The sequence below is a fragment of the Muntiacus reevesi genome, chromosome 10 (genome assembly GCF_963930625.1).
Source record: "Muntiacus reevesi chromosome 10, mMunRee1.1, whole genome shotgun sequence".
Taxonomy (NCBI): Eukaryota; Metazoa; Chordata; class Mammalia; order Artiodactyla; family Cervidae; genus Muntiacus; species Muntiacus reevesi.
The window spans coordinates 30,013,241-30,035,347 of NC_089258.1; the positions used below are offsets into that span (position 1 = coordinate 30,013,241).

At 49.3% G+C, this 22,107-nt stretch overlaps 1 protein-coding gene across 6 annotated transcripts in view; it reads right to left on the minus strand.

Annotated features, from left to right (window-relative positions):
• Nucleotides 1-22,107, minus strand: part of PTPN3 (protein tyrosine phosphatase non-receptor type 3) — a 113,649-nt gene that overhangs the window by 82,066 nt on the left and 9,476 nt on the right. Inside the window, exon 3 of one of the 6 annotated variants that reach the window (XM_065946825.1) lies at nt 20,858-21,020. The exons of 4 other annotated variants lie outside the window; for them this stretch is intronic. The gene's annotated coding sequence lies outside the window, so the exon portion shown is untranslated. Of the gene's footprint in view, nt 1-14,601; nt 14,617-20,857; nt 21,021-22,107 lie in introns of those variants that run through there. One more of the 6 variants, XM_065946829.1, reaches the window with a different exon arrangement.

The window sequence follows — 22,107 nt, forward strand, 5'->3', positions numbered from 1 at the left end:
ATTCCACCCACCCCACCACCTCCACTGTGCCCTTTCCAAGGAAAATGTCATCAGAAGAAGGGGTGCGTTTTCTGAGTAATACCAAAAGTTATCAAAAGACAACAAATGTGTTCCATAATGCCTTAACTGCCTTGAATTTCAAATGTCAAATTTATTATTTAGTCCTTGTCGAAGAATTTCAGGTGGGTTATAAAAAAAAATTTTTTTTTTAAAGATACAATAGAACCATTTCCAGTATTGCTCTTAGTGGGAGGTGCACATCAGAGCTACCTGGGGAGCTTTCAGAAAATATGCCGTCCCTGCCCCACAGATGGTGACTCAGCATCCCGGGGTGTGGCACGGAATGACATTCCTCCCGGGAAGCCCTCAGAGGGTCAGGCCCGCCTGGGCTAGAAGAGCGAGTTTTGGGGGGAACCTCAGAGTGTGTTTCAGATGGTCAGACTTAGAATACAGTCAACCCTCCAGACCTTAGGTTCCTTGGCCTCGGATCCAACCAACCACTGATTAAAAGTCTTCAGGAAAACAAAAAATTCCAGAAAGTTGGGAAAAGCAAAACTTGAATTTGTCATGCATGAGATCACACCTACTTATACAGCATTTATGTCATATTTGTGACTATTAACGCATTTACACTGCACTAGGTATTGCAAGTCAGTGAGTGGTCCCCGACCTTTCTGGCACCAGGGACCAGTTTCGTGGAAAACAGCTTTCCCAACGCCTGGGGCTTGGGGACCCCTGTTCTAAGTAATCGAGAGATGATTTAAGGTACACTAAATCATGTCACAGGCTATATGCAAATACCACGCCACTATATATGAGGGACTTAAGCGTCCTCGGGTTTTCATATCCCAGTCTGAAACCAATTCCCTGCGGATACCAAGGGACAAGTGTACAGGTTCCACAAAATCTGGCCCATTCAGAGGGTGCACGTGCAACACTCGGGGACATGCTCAGCTCAGCTCCAGCTGACAGCAAAGCTCGCTACCACCCTGGACAGGAAAAAACCGAACGTGATTTCCCACAGGAGCCTCCCAATGAAAGGCCCACGGGCTGAGGTGGCGATGGCAGGGCTGATCTTCACACCGCCTGCAGCTGGGCGGCTCCGTGTCCAGGGCCAGCGTGTGTATGCCGGGGACTTACTAACTTAACCAGGGTTAGCGGCGCTCCCAGCAAGATCCCGCAGCCAACTGCACACAAACTCAAGCAGACCAGCTGCCCAGAAGGGATCGACTTGTTCCTCCTCACATGATCTCTGTTACATAATCAGCTTGGGGCCCAACGTCATCATAATTTGGTGAAATTTCATGAAAGTTGCAGCAACGCTCTCCCCATAATTATCCCCAAAGCAAACCTTAATAAGCGCGAGCCTGGTGTTGGATAACCACATAAATGAGCCACGTGGTGTTTTCCGATTGTCTTGAAATTACATCTTAAACAATCCGGTCAGGACAATGGATGCTGACTAACAGCCCTGTTTCCTGAACTGAGGCAATTGGGGAACTCAGGGTTTCTATGGCTTCCTTTATAAGCCTCTTAATTCTAAACAAAGCGACAACCCAACCAGGAACACAGTGGCCTCTGCAACCACAGATGATTACATCTGCAGCTGATGAATTTTACAACGTGGAAGCCCAGCTGGTTCTTTGCATTGAGGAAAAAAAATGAATGTCGTGCACAATAACACTACAGGGTCTACTGTTGACTATAGTTTTTAACAAAGATTATACTTGCAAAACATTATAGAATGAGGCAACATCTCAGTACAATGGGATGGTGGGGGCTTCATACCTACCATGAGCCATGGGATCGCCATGCGTTAAGTGCCTACACAATGTAACACATACCAGACACTCAACAGCAGGCATTTTAATAACAATCTGTTTTGTTCTGACTTATGATTTCAAATCTATGCTGTGAAAGCTGGCTTCAGACAAAAGTTGTTTATGGCTGAAACTTGTTTGAAGAGCCTGTTTTGATGAAATGGCTTGGAAGTTGGTTATTGGGACTTTTTAAATCCAACTCTTAAAACCTGAAGTGCCGGGGACCATCATGTCACTGATACCATAGTAACGGCTTGGTGGCCATCACCTGATGGACCGAATACCAGGAGGTTGACCAGCAACTCAAGAGTGTTCGACCTGAGCAAGGCTCCTCTTTGCTCATCTAAACAGCTCTCCAAAGAGCTTGAGACACTTGCTCCTGCCACGCCCAGGCTACACTTGGTTGCAGAGGTGTTAAAACACGCACCAGTCTCAGGAAGAGAAGGGACATCTGTTCCTGCCTTGGTGAGGCTACTCCTCGTACATAGGCAGCGGTGCCAGGCAAGTGATGGTCCCTGGAAAAATAACCTTTGGAGCAGTTCACCCAGCCCGGCGATGCCGGTGCAACTGCCCATAAGCTACGTGCCCCAGCAGCGAGGGAACCAAACTGGCAGCTTTTGGTTCAAAAGATGATCTCTATGAGAAACACCTCCTAGAAAGGTCCACCTCAACTAAATTTGGACTTCTTTCATCTCCCCATTGCCTGGAACAGTAATGCAATCAATCTGTCATTGGTGTGGTGTATGTAATTTCTTTCTTGGCTTATTAAGAGACATGATCCTGGTGAATGAACAATGCTGCCTGCCACATAAGTAAACAGAGGATGCTGCTGCTACAGCCTCCTCCGAAGGTGAGCCCTGAGGGCACTCGGGACAGAAACACACGGCCTGCCCACTGCCAGGCCCTCGGCCCCTGCAACCACCCTCATCACTGGGGACGGAAAAGCCCAGGATGCTGGCCCTAGAGAGCTAAGGTGCACATCAAAGGAATGGTTTCAATGAGCTCAGACTCTAGCAGCCTCTCCCACAGAGAAATGAGCGAAATTCCTTAATTTGAGACATCTGGTTTTCTCTAATGAACAGTAATCTTTTGATGTCCCAACTACTAAAACAAAGTCACTGCTAAAACAAAACAAAACAAAACAAAACCCTATATATCCTGGCTCCTTCCCTTACCTCTTCAGACCCTCAGAGCTATCCGAGAGGTTGCCTCTCAGGCATGAAGTCCTCAGAAAGTCTGCCAAATAAAACGCATTTCTTAACTTTTAGGTTGTGCTTTTTTTTTTTTTTCAGTTGAAATCCTGCATGTTATTGGCTTGTGAAATATCATAGATCAAAATTCCCACAGCAAACCCGGGTTAAATCTCAGTCTCTGAGCATAACTGGCCCCAAACAAACAAAAGCAATGTTAAGCTTCTAATGTCATCAGATGCTGGCTGTAGAGACTGTAGGACAAACACAAACGCACTATTTCAAATACAGATATCCTATTTGCAGACTGTAGATGTGACACACCTTTCAGCTGCTCTACCAACTCAACGGGCCTGGAAGCAGGAATCCATTGCCCCGAGCACGGCGGTCAGAGTTGGGGAACAGAGCTTCTATCACCTGCCCTGGAGCCCGAGACGGAAGTGATGCTGTCTGCTTTGTTTCCTGTGGGTCTACATGCTGATCTGGGGAACATTTGTTCTTTTCACAAGCCAAGGAATCACGGACAGGAAGAAGGGAGAGGAGTCTTCTCCACTAAGTTAGGAAGCAACTCAACTCCATTTTGATCATTTTAAAAGGAGTGTTAAAGTTATCTCATACCCTTGTTTTTAAGAACTACATCCCTAACTCAAAGAGTGCAAAAGTTTCAGTTAGGAAAAAAAGGAAGCAGCGCTGATCTGTAAACACCTAATTTGTGAGTAAACCACACAGACTAACCACCGCTGGCTCCCTACAGAATTGGCCTCACATCCCCAAGCTTGACCCAGGCCAATGCCACCCCCTAGTGGCCATCAGAGGAATACACTTCGCCTCTGAGCATGACTCGCCTCTCTCTTCCTCAAGGGAAACAGGGACAGTTACGCTCCTTTCTGGTTTACCATCCATGGCTCAGCTCATTGTAAAAGTCTCCTAGAACATACAAGGACTTTTCTGTCACCCAAGTCTCTCCCTTTCCCTCCTGAACTCAGGGGAGCTCTCTTCCTTTTTTTTTTCTTTCAGATTACTTACAAGCCTCAACAGATGTCTGATAGGCAGAAGAGGGACCTCTCTAGAAGGAACAGTAATAAACATTCACACACAATCAGCCATGCTAGACGGATGACTCAAACTGTGTGCTTCTCGAATATCAGTATTTAATGTATTTAAGATAAATGTTTTGTTTAGCTGCTAATACCAACACTGCTTCTTCCTTTTCACTGTAAGCACAGAAGCTGGGTTGCATTACCAGTTCACCCCGTAACGAAGCTTCTAGTTCCCATCTGTTCTTAGCCTGGGCCTCAGCATCCCTTACGCTCCTCTGCAGTAAGTGGGGTATCCTAAAGAAAAAACTTAAAAAATCTGGATGGGGATTTATCATTTATCAAGCACTAGGTTCAGATCAAACTGTAAGAGTGTATACTTAAGTTGCTAAAAAAAAAAAAAAAAAAACTGATTAAAAGGAAACTCTTTAAGCAGAGACTTAAATAAAACTTAAGTATACTTAAGAGTCATCTAGGGAGCTTGCTAAAAACAGACCCTTGGGTACCATCGATAGAAATTCTGGTTTTGCAAGGACTTTGGAAACAACTGCTTTTTAAAACTTGCAACGTTCTTTTTTTTTTTTAACTTTCAGAAAAGTTGGGCCTTCCCTGGTGGCTCAGTGGTAAAGAATCCACCTGCCAATGCAGGAGACCTGGGTTCGATCCCTGGGTGGGAAAGAGCCCCTGGAGAAGGAAATGGCAATCCACTCCAGTATTCTTGCCTGGGAAATCCCATGGACAGAGGAGCCTGGTTGGTTAGAGTCCATGGGGTCACAAAAGAGTCAGATGACTTAGTGACTAAATAATAACAATAGAAAAGCTGCAAGAAAAATAGAACTCCTGTATTCCCCACTGGCCTGGATTCAACTTAACATTTTGCAGGACTTCCCTGGTGGTCCAATGATTAAGAGTTTGCCTTGCAATGCAAGGGCTGGGGGTGCAATCCCTGACTGGGGAACTAAGATGCCACTATGCCACAGAGCAGCTAAGACCGTGCACAGCTAGAGAGTTTGGGCACCACAGCGAAAGACCCCGCATGATGCAACAAAGATGCTGAGTGCCCCTGACGCAGCCAAATTAGTGTCTTTCAAAAACTGAACATTAGTTGGACAGAAAACAACAAAATTCTGTAAAGAAAATATCCTTCAATTAAAAGAAAAAAAAAACCAAACATTGTATAAGCCACTTCTACGGGAGATGGCCAGCTCTCACATCTCAAAGGTGTACTACAAGTTCTCTGATGGTCCAGTGGTTAGGACTCTGAGTTTTCACTGTCAAAGGTGTACTATCTGCTGCCTGCTTAATAAACCCCGCCTGCTTGAATTGTAAAAGCAACATTTTACCAGGTACTCTTTCACAATCTCCCCTGCACATACACATGCCCCTCATTCTCCTTATTAATACTGAACGCTTAGGAGCTATAGATATCATGCCTCTTTACCTCTATAGTTTAGTAAGTATCTTCCAAGGACAAGGGTACTTCATAACCACAGGAATCATATTGAGGAAATTTAGCTCAATAAAGTATTTATAGTCCATGCTAAAATTTTGCAAATTGCTCTGGTGATACCCCTTTCCTTCCTTCCTCCTTATCCAGGGAAGCTCCTGACCAGGGCTTTGCCTTGCTCTAGCTGTCGGGCAGAAGTTGCACTTGTAATAAGCGTCCCAGGAGGACACGGATGCAGGGGGCCTGAGCGCCAAGGCCACGCAAAACTCTCAACCAGGTGTCACCTTTCGGTTCTGACCGACTGTGCCTACGGGCAGGGGCTTGGTTAGGTCAGCACTCCCTCCGTCTCCGTTTTCCTGTCTGTATTGCCAGTCGCTTCCCAGAACCAGAAGGGGTTTCTACAGCTCAGCTGCCCCCCCCTCAGTCTGGGGAGGCACTCCCTAAGGCGGTGCTGAAGTAACCGACTCTCCAGTCCTCACGTTGGTCCTGGAATCAGCGCTGTGGTCATAACAGAGGGAGAGAGCAACATGACAATCCACTCAGTCCAGAAGGGCTTCTGTCACGTGACAGTCTGTCCTCTTGACTTACTCAAATTAGTTCACATCTTTCACAGACAGCAATTCCTAGCAATTCATAATATCCAAGTTATATATATAAAACAGACCACAGTGCCTTGTATTATTCACTCTCTCAGAAATGGGGGACACTCAACTACCACTGTCATATAATGATCCTACATGTATCTCTTAAGACAATGATAAGTTGACTGTCATGGTATGATTCATTAGGCTTCACAAATGTTATGAACTCGCTTCAACTAATTAAAAACCAGTGATTTTAGTTCATTTGTGACATGCCCATGTCTTAGAAACAACTGTTTCACTTTATTTTAGATTATGTGAAGCTGATAACCACATTACCATACAACTGGTACAATGCAGTTTAATATTCTCATGACTATAATTTTCATAAATTTATCAACACTACCTTCTGCCATCCCCCCCCCCCCCTTCACTTACTTGGCTTTAATTTCCAAAGTACAACACTGCAGAACAACAGAAAGAAAAATATACTTATTTTAAAAAATAGCTTAGAATGTAAACATAATTACTACTGAAAACCTACTAAGTTACAAAAATCCATTCACTAAGAGAGGCATTTTCATGATGCTAATTCAATGATAAGGCCAATAAACTATTTTGTACTGGGCCTACATACCAAAAAAAATTTAAATAACATCTTTAAAGCTTTAAGTCTGCTAATGAATGCAATAATCACAGCTGAAAATGAAAGTATTGGTGCACAAGACTTATTTTTAATTTGGGTATGCATATATAAAAGTACTTAATAAATTTTATTTAGAAAAATGCTTCCATGAATCATTTATGAATTTTTAACTCTGACTTCACATTATTCACCATATGGAGAAAATGCTCACACAAGTTGCCTTAATACCACAGCTCAATACCCAAATTATCTTGCAATTATTAGTTCTTTTTAAATTTTTTTTAAATTTTATGCTTTAATTGGAGTGCAGTTGATTTACAATGTTGTGTTCATTTCAGGTGTATAGAACAGTGATTCAATTACACATATGTATATATTCTTTTTCAGGTTCTTTTCTTGTATAGGTTATTACAAAATATACAAAGACCTATTACAAAATAGGTCTTTGCTGATTTTCTATTTTTTTTATACAGCAGTGTGTATATGTTAATCCCAACCTAATTTAGCCGTCCCCCTCTCTGCAATTATTAATCCCAATACTCCAGAGGTACCATCTTGCAATCAACTCCTTTACTCCATAGGATCTGTAGCTTGTTCAGGGAGTGGAGCTCCAACCAGGCGCCCCTGGGAAGCAGGGTGGGGGTCACATGTAGGATCAGTGGTATTCCAATGGAGACCTGTAATTAGCAGCCTTGTTCTCCTACAACTTCAAAATGTCAAATAGTTTTCTTATTATGGAGGCCGGTTTATTTATAGGTCCGACACCATGACACTCACAAAACTAACCAAATAAAAGTTATACTTGATACCGGGAGGGTAACAAGAAGTAGTTTTAAGCTGCCTGGAGGGCAAGACAAAGAATGCCGTGGGAGCTGCAGGCAGTTTCAGGGACAGAGGTAATGTTGCTATAAAGAGAAACCAACTCCTGACGTCCCACGAGCCGGGCATCCAGGGCTGTGATGAGAAGCCAGCTAGCACCTGAAACACACAGCTTGCTCCCCGGTGACCAGAAAACACGTTCAACCTGCAAGGACGTTCAGTGAACCCATCACCTTCTTTTTCTTCTCTATCTTGAAGGACCACCAAGGCAAAAAACACAAATCTCAAGCGCACGTGTTCCGCTGTCAAGGAGGCTGGGGCGAGTCTCCTCCTGCTCCTTCCAAACATGATGCCCCCCACCCCCCAGCCCAGCGAACATTCTCCCAAACTTTAACATCACTTTCACAGATTGTTTAAAACGAGAGATCTTGAAGTTTAAAAACAATGTTTAGGGACAGGTTATCACGGTGTGGTACTAAGCCATACATTTCGCGGGATCCAGATGTCCTAGGACCATTTCTCTCTGCTCGTGGAGGCTTTGAGGGTGCCACCACAGTGAACCCAGAAACTTCAGAGGCCAGCAAGCCTGCCTTCTGGGAGGGAAAAAAAAGAGACACTTGCCAGCCATGGAGGGACGGAAGCAAACCACGCTGGGGGAGATGACCCATGGGACCTGCTACCAGACAAGCTGTCAACACAGCCTCCAAGCCAAACCCCTGCGTAGGACCGGGACTGGAGTTTCCCAGGCCAATCCATCTCGATTATGATTGCTTCCAGCCTTTGTTATTACTTTGGCAGCAGTTCTGGACCTTTTACTTACTCAGTATTCACTAGCTGGGCACCTGCTCAGTGCCAGGCCAAGGGAGTGGGGTGGGTGAAGGCAGAGATGCCTGGAGTTTCACGTTCTAAGAGGCGTGAAAGCTCAGGGTGCTGAAGGAACAGCAGGATCCAAGCCAGGGAAGCTGGGGTAGGTGGCATGACCGGCTCACAGAGGCTCCAAGGGAAAGTCTGCAGGATAAAGGGGAATTGGCCAGGTGGAAGCAGCGGCAGTCTGGAAACCGCACACCATGTGTGCAAAGGCCAGGAGGGGAAGCACATGCGCATTTTAACCCCACAAAAACAGATTTATTAGTAGGAGTGTCTGAGGAATAACTGAAATCCTAGAGAAATCTGAGAGAGGAGAGTAGGTTCTTCAAAAATCCAGGGTGTCACATAGAAGAGGAATTAGGACACAATTAAAGGTTATGAGAAGGTCAGCATCAGTGGAATCAGGCAGAGATGTGGACTGGAAACCCTATTTAACCACTTACCAGCTATGTGAACATAAAGAGATCACCCTGCCCAAGATTCAGATTCCTTATCTGCAGAAAGGGGAAAATTCTGTTTTCCTAGGTTGTTTTTAGCACTGAAGGTATATGGATGCAAACTAACTGCCACGAACAGGGCCTGATGAATGGTACTTATTACTACCACCATCATGAGACTGATTGTTTCAGACCCCAAGGGTTCAGCAGTTAGAAGATGAAAACAAAAAAAATGGAAGAGCTTTGGAACACTCAGGGCTGCAAAAATATGGCAGGGACAGCCTTGGAAGGGAGTGAGTTCCCCGGCGCTAGAGGTGACCAAGCAGAGAAGGTGGACAGGGCCCTTGGCAAGCTGCAGAGAGCAGGCCAGCACTGGAAGGGGTAGGAGAGGTGAACCTCCTCCAGCTTCCAGGGCCAATATTCTATGACTTCCGTTTCAACAGTGCCAAAACCCACTCAAAGTAGCACTGGTCAAAGCTGGATTTCTCATGGGAAATCATTCTAAATGGATACCTCAGTCTTGGGTGGAAAAAAACTAAATGGCCTGTCAAACTATGAAACAGAGGACAAAATGGTATGAACAGACAAAAAGCAGTATGTAAAGTATGTAAAGAAATATAGATGATGAAATCGACCTTATACTGAGCAGTTTCTACCTAAAATAAAGCTACCCATCGCTCTTCATTCTCCCTCTGAATAGTTCCACTGGGCCCCAAGCAGGCTGGAAAACAGGATGGAATAAATTTACTCTACAGGGACATGAATCAAGTTGCATAAACTTTACAAAAATACTGTGCTAATATTTGCCCTTGGGGCCGACACACCCATTTGGGTGTCAGTCCATGATATTTCTATCTTAGGCTCCAGACCCCACCCCTTTTCAGCCAGAAGCAGCAGAAGCCTTCAGAAAAGAAAACAGCTCAAGTCACTTTGAAAGGTTTGAGATGTGCTAATTGCGGCGCATCCCAGCCAAGAAGCCGGAATCTCACAACTGGACCATCCCGCCAGCTCTGTTCTTGCCAAGGAGTCTGAGGCCAGCAGCAGCCTGCCCAGAGAAACGCAGTCCTTGCCACAAGCAGCCCGCGCCATCCTTTTATCTCAAGGAAACACAGAAAAAATACCAGCTCCCCTCCCACCACCAAAGTGTTAGTTGCTCAGTCGTGTCCGACTCTCTGTGACCCCATGGACCATAGCCCGCCAGGCTCCTCTGTCCATGGAATTCTCCAGGCAAGAACACTGGAGGGGGTTGCTGTTTGCTTCTCCAGGGGACCTTCCCAACACAGGGATCGAACCCAGGTCTCCTGCATCGCAGGCAGATTCTTAACCAAAGCACCACCCTCTTTGTCACTTATCAGCCAAGTGACCTGGAAAGTTACTGCTTCATTTCTTTTCAGCTCGGTTTTCCAATTTCAAGCCTTCTAAGGCCCTCTCAGCTTTAAAATCCTCTCCCTGTAAGGTTTTCATCGGAGGAGCCATCTCTGGTTATATTAGCTACAGTAACTCTGTCGGCTGCCAGCAGGTCTAGAAACCAAGATAAAAATCTATCTTCATATAGCCTATTTCGATTTTCAGGGCTTTGACTTGGTGAGATGAGGGGGCCAGCAGAAAACTAATTAAAAGAAACCACAAAAGAAACTCTTAAAAAAAAAAAGACTTATAAAGGAGTGCCAAAATGCTCATCAGAATAGTATTCAGAAATAATGAAATGAAAAGAACACATCTTGTTGCCGCTGTAGCTGCATTTATGTATTTGTACCGAGACCTTCCACGCGCTGGGAGCTGGGAATACAGACATATGATCTGATTTCCAGGAGTCCTCAAGCCACTTGACCAGGGACACCGCTGTCTGGGGCCCCCCCGGTGGCCAGGGCCAACTGGAGGTTTGACGGAATGCACCAGACCAGAGTTCCAATCTCTGTTCTGCCACGCCCAGGCTGATGGAACCTTGGACGAATTCACTGTCAAAAGTCTGTTTCCGCATCTCTAAGTAATGCGGAGGAGCAGCGATCTCGCATCTAACCCTGTGCAGACAGTTGGCCCCAGCTGCCCTGAGGACTGAGCCTTTACGACGGCCCTCTCTGCCTCCTCCTTCTTAGTCCCCGGGCCGTTCCCACTGCCAGGATTCCTACCCTGAGGAGCAACCAAGGGCTCTACAGGGCTTCGGGGTTCTCCAAAGACGTGCACGCCCGTTCCTCCTGACTCCCCTCTATCTGATGGGGCCCAGCTGTCCACATTTTACAGACGGTAGAGGAGACACTGGGAGAACTCTGCCCAAGTCACAGTCAGCCGCCAGACGGCGTGAGGGCCCCAGCTCGATGCGGGGCGCCGCACACGCCCCTCTGAGTTCCCCGGCCTGTGCATCAGACGAAGGTGAATTACAGGTGCTTTGCTGCAGGGAACAGGCCCCACCCCGTCATGACTGTTTCGGCAACTGACCGACTACAGGTATGTTCTCACCCTTTGAAATTGTCTTCATCGGCACTCCCCCAGCTCGCGGGTTGGTAAACTTCCTCTTAGGGAGGAAATGATCCAGAAAAACCCCTTTTCCCTCTAATTAATTCTGCAACATCAGAAACCTGAGTAACGCCTGGGTATTTATTACCATCGTTCTTCTGTTCTAAAGTGACAACAGGTGTTTCAGAAGAGTTCTTTTAAAGGGTCAGTACATCCCAAGTACCCTCTGATTGTGAGGATCATGATTTTAGAGAAAAGTGTGGAACAGGAATCTTTCAGAATTGTGGAGATGTAGCAAGGAAGGGACTTCGCCTCACTTTTACAAAAGGCATGGGCTGGAGCGAGTGCCCAGAACGTCTAAAGGCCCTTCCAGCTCCACAGGCAGCCACCCTGAGCTAATTATTAACAGCAGGAGGGCAGGGTGGGCCACCCCATTTCCTGAGGCCAGGCCCTGGGTTTGGCCTGGGCCTCTCCTACCCCGTGACTAACAGCTCTCCTTCCAGGGAGATCCTGAGAGTGCGTCTGGCCAGTCCCTTTCCACGGCACCTGCCTCCGAGGACCTCGGAACTGGGAAGACTCAGGCCTGGGTACGCTGCAGCCCCTAGCAGCCTGGGTTTCTCGGTGACCTTGAGCTCAACCAGATCACTGCCAGCTCACCTCTGGGGCACACGTGCTGGCTCCAAGCCACGGGATCTCACGAGGTCAGCCGCCAGGGGTGGGGGGTGGTGGTGGGAGAGTGGCGCCTGAGTGTGGCAGGGCCTGGGTCTCCAGGAGGGTCCAGGACAGCCTCGCAGCACCCAAACCTTGAAGTTCTTTCATCTGGCTACTTACTGGAGGTACTTGGGCAGCACAGAACCTACCTACCTCCACGCCCATGAAAAAAAAAAACCAAATTGACTCTGACCACCGGAAGGAGGAAACTGCGGCTCCCACACACTCCTGTCAAACACCACCAACAGAGCTGTCAGTTCGGGGAGGGTTTTTTTTAAAGTTGTACTTTCACATCTATATAACCACACAGCCTACTCTTTCCCATCATCGTAGGATGAAACATTTGTCCGGGTATTTCAAACACTTTACTGGAAGTTTTGTTACAGTTTTATAGTATCCCACCGAGTGGAACCATAACCACCACTGCTCAGATGACTTCTAACTAGGAGGGCTCAGACTTCCCAGGGCTTCCTGGGTGGCTCAGACAGTGAAGAATCCACCTGCAGTGTGGGAGACCTGGGCTGGATCGCTGGGCTGGGAAGATCCCCTGGAGGAGGACATGGCAACCCACTCCAGTATTCTTGCCTGGAGAATCCCCACGGACAGAGGAGCCTGGCGGGCTGCAGTCCACGGGGTCGCAAAGAGTTGGACACAATGGTGACTAAACCCTGCACGACATAGCAGACTTCCGAAGGAAACCACAATAAACCAGGTGAAGAAGACGGAGCAGGTGACCAAACATCACGAATTGGCGCCCAGGTGAGCCCTGCTTTAGGGGGGAAAAAACAACCCAACCACAAAGACGCATGGCCACAGGGTGACGGGAAAGGGCTAGGCCACCACCTGACCAAAAAAAAAAGGGCAAAAAACAGATGAGCAGGTAATTAATGCTGGTGGAACAAAACCACCAGATGTTCTGCTGTTCACCAGGCAGAACGGAATTGAAGGGGGATGACCACCTCCCATGACCCACCAGAGAATACACCTCTCATCTCATCCAGGAGCTCCCATATCAGAAGCAGGACCCAGGTTAAAGACAGCGAGGACCATGCCTGAGGTCACCTGGCAGAGCGGAACCCAGACCCAGGGGCTCCTGATGAAGTCACACTCCCCCCAGACATCACACCACCTGCTCTGGGGTGTGTTTAAACAGAACTTGTGCCATGTCAACCATTTTTAAATGCACAATTCAGAGACATTAATTACATTCACAACATTGTGCAACCAGCTCCATGATCTATTTCCCAAACTTTTCCATCCCTCCAAACAGAAACTCTGTACCCATGAAGCAATAACTCCCTGCTCCCTCCCACCACCTCTGGCAACCAGCTAATTTCTATGAATTTGCCTATTCTAGATATTTCATAAAAGTGGAATTATACAATATTTGTCCCTTTGTGACCGGCTTATTTCACTTAGCCTAATGTGTAAAGTTCATCCATGCTGTGGCATGTATAAGAAGTCCATTCCGTTCAAGGCTGAATAATATTCCATGGTATGGAGAGACCACATTTTGTTTATCCATTCATTTGTTGACACTTGGGCTGGTTCCACCATGTGGCTATCATATTGTAAACAGTGCTGCAATGACATCTCTATAGCAGTATCTGCTTTGGGGTGTACACATAGGAGCAGGTCCTGACTTGCTGGGTGATGCAGGAATTCCATGCTTGGCCTTTTGAAGGGCCACTGAAGTGTTTTCTACAGAGGTCGCACCATTTAACATTCCTACTGGCAATATAAGAGGGTTCCAATTTCTTCACATCCTTACCAATACTTTTGATAACAGCCATCCTAGTAGATGTCAAGTGATATTTCACTGTGGTTTTAATTTACATTTCCCTAATGACTAATGATGGTAAGCATCTTTTCATTGTGCTTACTGGCTATTTGCCGATCTTCAGAGAAATGTCTATTTGAGTCCTCTACCTATTTTTAAATTGGATTATCTTAATTTGGATTAGATATAGGAGTTCTTTATATATTCTTACATTAAGCCTTTATCAGATATGATTTGCAAATATTTCCTCCCATTCTGTAGGATATCTTTTCACTTTTTTGATTATGTCTATTAAGAACAAAAGTAATTTCAATGAAGTCCAATTTATTTTTCTTCTGTTGCTTGTGTTTTTGGTGTCATATTCAAGTTTAACTCCAAGGTAGTGTAGATTTATCCCTATTTTTCCCCTAAGAGTTCCAAGTCTTTAGCTCTTATATTTAGGGCATTAATCCATTTTGAGTCAATTTTCATATATGGCACGAGGTAGGAGGCACCCTGGTCCTTCTAACCAGGATCTCTCCCTACCACAATCCTCTGGCAGAAGACTGCTACGCTAGACTGTGAACTTCATGAAAGCAGAGTCTTTTAAAAACATGCTCCAGCACCTGGTACCCAGCAGGTGCTCAAGAATTAACTGTAGAATAAATGGACAGTTGAGTGAATAAACCATGGGGTGGGGTGTCCCCTATCTCCCACCTGCTTCTCATCACTACTATAATTCACCCACAGCTGGCTGAAAGCCTCTGGTCTGTAATAAAGTAAACCTGATAGGCTAACCATATTAAGAACTAAATATGTATCAACCACTGCACTTTATACATTCCTATTACTTCAACTGGCTTCCCGGGAGCTCAGTGGTAAAGAATCCGCCTGCAATGCAAGAGATGCAGGTGTGATCCTTGGATCAGGAAGATCACCTGGAGAAGGAAACACCAACCCACTCCATTATTCTTGCCTGGGAAATCCCATGGACAGAGGAGCCTGCCAGGCTTCAGTCCACGGGGTTGCTGAAGAGTCGGACAGGACTTAGCAACTAAACAACAATATTAGTTCAACTAAAACAACCCAAGATCTAACCAGCGCATTTAACTAAGGACAGGGCAGAGGGTCCCGGCCCTGGAAAGCTCAACATGTCCTTAGCAGCCTTCTAGTTCAAGTCCTTCATCGCACAGAGGAGGAAACAAGGGCCGATGGAGCCAGTGACTTCCCAGAGTCTGGGCTTTCACTCCCACGGCTTCCCCACCAAACACAGGCCTGAGCGATCACCCACTGGGGAACACAGCGAGGCACCAGGCGAGCCTCCACTGCTTCAGATGGTGGGAGTGGTCCTCTGACTCCAAACCTGCCAAAGGAAGAGTGAGCCTGGGTCCTGGACCTCGTTCTGCCGCACGGGGCAGGGGGCGGGGGGGGGTGCTCCCTGTCCGCCCTCCCCGCTCACCGCTCCAGCTGCACTGCCCCCGCCCCTGTACCCCAGTGTTCCAAGCCTGTTCCCACCGCAGGTGTCTGCAGCTGCTGTTCCACCTGCTCGGAACTCTTCTCCCGCCGACACCCTCCACCTGGCTCCGTCCCTCACTTGAAGTGTCTGACCAGTGAGGCCTTCCCAATCTCCCTTCTTCCTTGCTCAGCCCTAGACATATTAAACACGTTCACGGCTTGCTTCCTCCCAGTACCAGCGTCCATGCCTCCCACTAGAATGGAAGTTCCTTAGAGGCAGGGGCTTTACTGTTACCGGCTGTGCCCTTGGCACCTGGAGCCGTTCCTAGCAAGCCTGCGGTGCCCCGTAATGCACCTGCGAATGACATGGACAAAAGGACAGATTGGGAGCATCGCACTCCCCATCACACACCCCCGGAGCTACTACCGGGTCCTGAGTGTTACGGCGGGGAAGGCGGGCGGCTCTAGACTCACAGGTGGGCTCTGCCTGGACCCTGAGGCCAGGGCCCTCGGGCCGTGCCGGGCTCCTGGGCCTGTGATGGCACAGGCAGGGCGGGGAAACCATGTACCATCAAGCTTCCCACCTGTCCCAGCCAAGCCCAGGGTGCCAGCAGCTGCTCCTGCGCTCACCTGGCCACGGAGAATGGAGTCTCTTCCCACAGGCACTTAACAAATGCTTGTGAAACACACACACACACACACCAGTGAATGGCGAGTGTGCACAAGGCTGACACCTGCCCTCCTAGCAGGCTCGCGTCAGCACTCCTGGCAGCACGTCATTCCAACAACGCTGGGAGGTGCTTGGACCCAGGAGGTCCATTTCGAGGGCCCTACTGTCAGGATATATCAAGACATGGAAGTTTTATTTGCAAAGATCTTCCCCGCAGAGACATAACATTGAAAAGGACAAACAAAAAGCCGGTTTCCAAGCTCAGAGGGCCAGTTAAGTAAATCAAAACAGCCATGGGATGTCCATGAAGGCGTCATAATGACATGGAAAATATGAGAAGTAAAAAAATAAATAAAGAACGCTGGTTATAAAACTGTACCTACAGTGTGAGCACAACTGTTAACAGTCATTGTATAAAGCATACAGGAACTCACAGGACGTGAAAATTGTTAGCTTGTCCATTCTTTCAACCTTTCTGTATTGCCTAAGGCTTCTGTGAGTAATAATGAGTTCAAAAATCAAATTGATAGCACTTAAAACGCTACTGGGCTGACTCACTTGAAAAGACCCTGATGCTGGGAAAGACTGAAGGCAGGAGGAGAAGGGGACGGCAGAGGATGAGATGGCTGGATGGCATCACCGACTCAATGGACACGAGTTTGGGTAAACTCCGGGAGTTGGTGATGGACAGGGAGGCCTGGCGTGCTGCGGTCCATGGGGTCGCAAAGAGTCAGACACCTTTTAAGTTCACTTAAACGCTATCACCGGAGGCCTCATTGGTGCGCAGGGTGTCTAACTGCTTACACCTCCAGCCCATGACACTTGGCCACCTCCTCGCCTCTTCCTGCCTTCACCTGGCCCTGCTTCTCCCTGGTGTTCCCGCCGGCCCCTAGCCCCTAGTACCGGCAGCCCTCCCTAGCCCACCACAGCTCTGACCCTCCTTCACCCCCTCCTCTCCTCCCCCAGGTGGGGCTGCCCCCGCCCGACACTCCCCCAGCCCCCGGACCCAGGTCAGAGCCTAACTCCTCGGCCTCCCAGCTGTGTGACTGTGGGCAAGTTGCTGAACCTCTCTGAGACTCCAATTCCTCCGCAGGAAAATGAGGTGAACCCCAACTCATAGGGCGTCTGAGGTTCAGGGCGTTAGATGCCCCCCCCCCACCTCAGGGGGCCCTTTCTTCCCCGGCTAGAGGTTCAACAGGCTAACGGCGGTGTGTCTCTAGCCCCCTACTATGGGATGGGCTTCCTACCACGGGATGAGCTTCCACCTGCCAGCATCACTCAGCCTAGAGAAGCACTGCTTATGGCACACCGGTGGTCGGGGAGAAATTTCTCAATTCTCCATCTGCAGAAATCTCGCCCTTCCCTGCAGGAAGCAGAAAAGCAGGTGTGCTCTGGGATCCCGGACCAAACAACTGTTTCTTGGCTGAAATTCCCATCGCTCCAGAAAACTCAAGAGCCCAACTCTCACAGCTGATGCCAAACCCACGCCCCCCCGCGCTCATCCTTCCCATGTCCCTGTCTTAGCTGCCGAAGCGGTCCCCGCATTTTCAGTTGAGGTCCTGCTGGCTCCTGACACCACCTTCTCCCATCCACACCAACGCTTGATCTCCCGGACCCCCCAGCACAGGGCTTGGTTCTCCTGTTCTCTGGGTCACAGGGCTTTGTTCTTCCCGCCTGACCACTCTGCGCTCGGCCCCTGATGACCTCGCAGGCATTTAATGAGGCCCGCTTGCAGCCTGGCTCCACGGCAGGTGCCGGGGCTCAGAGACGAGGAAGAGGCTGTCTCAGGGCCCTGCTCTCCGGGAACTCAGAGGCTAGTCAGAGAGAGAGATGCGTGAATAATCCAATAATCTCCTTCCAGGGTGGGAAGTACGTCTGTGAAGACAGCTGTGAACCACTGGCTGCGGGGGTGCGGGGCCGGTGAGCCTTGTCTAGGGCATGACCACGGCTCAGCGTGGGACCAAAGCAAAGAGCTTCTAGGGGGGTTCTAATGGCAAACTAGACCTTGAAGGATGGAGCATCAAATAGCAAAATCAAATCACTCAACACTTCCCTCAAAGTCTGCAGGGACCCCCGCTGCCTGCTGTCCAGCACTCACAACCTGATTCCCATCTCATTCTCCAGACCCCAGACACCTGGGCGCACTTGCTCCACGAGGTTGGGTAGAAAGCCACACAGCTGCGCTTGTCCTGCGTCTTCCACATCTTCCTGTCCTCGTCAGGCCACCTCGCACCACACTCCTAAGCAGGGCCACTCACGGCATGATGTCTGGACTGGCGGCATCAGTATTACCCACGTGCCATTCAGTTCAGCTCAGTTGCTCAGGCGTGTCCGACCCTTTGTGGCCCCATGGACCACAGCACACCAGGCCTCCCTGTCCATCACCAACTCCTGGAGTCCACCCAAACCCACGTCCATTGAGTCGGTGATGCCATCCAGCCATCTCACCCTCTGTCGTCCCCTTCTCCTCCTGCCCTCAATCTTTCCCAGCATCAGGGTCTCTTCAAATGAGTCAGCTCTTCCTATCAGGTGGCCAAAGTACTGGAGTTTCAGCTTCAACATTAGTCCTACCAATGAACACCCAGGACTGATCTCCTATAGGATGGACTGGTTGGATCTCCTTGCAGTCTAAGGGACTCTTAAGAGTCTTCTCCAACACCACAGTTCAAAAGCATCAATTCTTCAGTGTTCAGCTTTCTTCACAGTCCAACTCTCACATTCATACATGACCACGTGCCATTAGGAAGACAATCTCACAGCCGACCGCGGGCCGAGATCACATGCACACTAAAGCCTGAGAAGTCCTGCTCTCCGCCCCAGTCCTACACCCCCGGGCCTCCGGCTTCCTCTTCTCCACTCTGCGGCCAGCTGCCACCTATCGGTGCCCTGGGGATCCACACGGAGAGCTGACACCCCAGTTGCAGCGCGTCCACCCCCCAGCGGCACCGCTCCAGCCCCATCCTGCCCGGGGAGCACGCAGGGACCACAGCCCCCTCCATCCCACACCCGGCCCCACCCAGGGTCAACTGTCACCCTGCGGTCCTCCCGACGAGCTCGCTGAGAGGGACAGACGTCAGGCAGGGACTCAGCAGCAGTACTTCCCACTGGGAGGAGCCTGGTCATCGTGGAATCTTCACTCAGCCCTGTCATTCCCCGGGACACCTGTCATCCCCACCATGGCAATCAGGTTTGGGAGGCTTGCTGGGGTCCTGGAGTTAGTGAGACGCGGTTCCAGAGACAGCCCCAGTTCACGCTCTGCACTAAGAGATACGAGTGCGCACCACAGCCTCGCAGAAGACTGGGGGGGAGGAGGTACGCCTGCATTTTAACTGGGAACAGTTACTCGGCTGGACCTAGAAACCAGGGGCAGAGTCACCGAACAAGCGGGAGAGGCAGGCAGCGGCCAGACCACGGAGCCTTCAACTACAGGCTCAACTGCTGCAGCTTTCGGGGCTCAGGAGCAGTGACGCTTCTGGAGCAGGCTGGACCTAAACGGCTGTACCTTCCCTGACATTCACGAAGCTGATCCCTCCCCTCTCAGGCTTCTCCAACCCTCCAGAAGTGACCAATGCAGTCAACTCCCCCGGGTTCGCTCCGCTCCATCGCCCGCCCTGCCCTCCCCTCTCCAGGAGGCCTACGTGCCCCTCAACAAGGCCCAGCTGCCAGGAACCCTTTCCCTCCCCTCCTAGGATGGGGCTCCCTTCCAAACCCAGTCTTCCCACATCGAATCACCAGTTTCCACCATCGTCTCCAAGAGGACGGCCGGAGACTTGCCTCCTTCCCCTGCGGCCCACAGCCTGACCCTCTCTGCCCTGGGGAGGAGGACAAGGGGGAGCCTGACCCTGAGTGTGCAGCCCCTTCAGTGGGGGAACAATCTCATTTGCCCATACACTCAGGCACCTGGATCCACTGCGAACTCTCAAGAGACTGAAATCTTAAGTCTTTGCAAATGTCTTTTAGCAGCAGGTAATCACTGCAACAAGGAAACTGCCTTACAACCGAAACAATTTAAGATTAACTTTGTATAAAACAGAAAACTTTAAAATTACAACACAAGAGTTTTTAAATTTCGCCACTATTTACAGGCTGGAAATTGTGAAACACAGATCTCCTCTGGAGTCCAGCTGCTCCCCGTGTGGTCTCCGGACCACAGTCTCAACACCACCTGGGGGGCCTGTTAGCAATGCAGCAGGCAGGGCCCACCCCTGACCCCTCGAGTCAGAACCAGCAAGTCAGCATTCAAGCTTGGGATGCCCTGGCTGAGAGCACATGGTCTGCAGGGCTTAGGGAAAGCAAGGCCTACGGAGCCAGGTGACAGGAACCCGCAGAGAAGAGGAGATCCTGGTGTTTCTGCAGAGAACACTGTCTGAAGCGATGTGAAGCAGGCATAGATGTGAGGGGCCACTGGGGAGAGAGGCAAAGTGGAGGGCAAATGGGAGAAGCGAGTGAACCCACCCAGGTTTGCTGGGCAGGGGGGTGGGAAGGTGGGGAGGGTGTGCAGTGGGGAGGGGCAGGCTGGAGGAGGGGCTGAGGTGGGCTGACAGGCGGGATTTGGGGACACTCGGGGCTCGGGGGATGGGTGGGGGGAGTGCTCAGATGTGATACACACAGAGATGACCGGGCTGGAGCAGACCCAGATGATGCAACCCAGGAAGGCATGCAGGACGGTTAAGAGCAGAGGGAAAACAGATAGCTGAGGATGAGCCAGGATGGGCAGGGAGGCAGGAGCGGGGACTGCATCACAGAAGCCCCAGCATGAGGGTGTCAGCACAGAGACCAAATGGACTGAATGACCAAATGCTGCTGATCTTGACGAGTGAGTGATCCTGGGCCACCACGGCAAGCATAGTCAAGGGTAGTCTTACTCAAGGGTCAGGTGGGGAGGCCTGGGGACACTGGTCTGGCAGTTGCAGGCAGCAGATACAGCTGAGACTGCTAGATAAATAAATGTCTAAACATCTCACCTGGGGTTGCAAGCCCCCTTTCATCAAGACTGTGTCCTCTGGTGCACCTGTGTTCATAGCGGCATTACTTGCAATAGCCAAAAACGATGGAAGCAACCCCAGGTGGCCACTGACAGATGAATAACAAAATGCGGTATGTACATTCACTGAAGTATTAGTCAGCCTTAAAAAGGAAGCACATTTTGACACGTGACATGAATAAACCTGGAGGACATTATGCTAAGTGAAATACGCCAATAACAAAAGGACAAGTACTGGCATGATAACATGATTCCAATTATATGAGGTACCTAGGGTAGACAAAATCATAGAGATAGAAAGTAGAAGGCTGGCTGCCAGGGCTGGTGGTGGGGAGAATGGGGAGTTTGTATTTAACGGATACAGAGCTTCAGTTGTGCAAGATGATGAGAGTTCCTTGGCTACATGGTGTGAAGGTAACACAAAATTGTACTTGATGCCGCTGAACTGTACAAACACTTAAAAAAATGTGTCTCCCTTTCAGCAGAGGTATAGAAAACCTGAATTCCTGGAACTGAATAGTGTGTCTGTGTCAAGAGAGGTGAGAGCGAATCTTTTTCAGTGACTGTAGACTATTCCTCCAGGAGGCTTCCCGGTGAAAGGAAATGAGAGATGGGGCGGAGACCGAACGGTGAGGCCGGGTTGGGAGAAGGCTTTTTTCCCCTCAGGTAAAAGGATGACAGTCTTCTTCTGGAAGTGGAGAGGTGAGCCTGAGCCAGAGACACTCATTTTCTAAGAGAGAGAGAGATAAAGAAAGAGGGAGCGGGGAACGTGAGGAGGCTCCCTCCAGATGGCCTTGACCATCCCAGTGCCACAGGTGGTGGGGTCACCTGGAGAGGGAAGGGCAACTGGGAGGATAGCTGGAGAGAGTGGAAAGGTCAGGGTGGCTGGCATGGGAGCAACAGGGGCGGACAGAGGCCTGGCTGGGCAGCAAGGAGGGCCCTGCTGGCTGTCAAGCCCAGAGCACATCAACTGCAACCATCACTAAGCCTGGGGCAGAGGTCCTCAAAGGACAGCCCCTGGTCTCTGGACCCACCAGTAGCATCACAGAGGAGCTTGTTAAGAGATGCAAATTCTGAGGCCTCCTGTGAGTCTGATTCAGACCCACTGATTCAGAATCTCTGAGGGTGGGGTCCAGCAGCCTGTATTTTAAAAGATGACTGTGATGTCCTCAAGTCTGAGGAACAGTAGTGCAGAATACAGAAATTCAGTGAAGGGTTTATATCATCTTT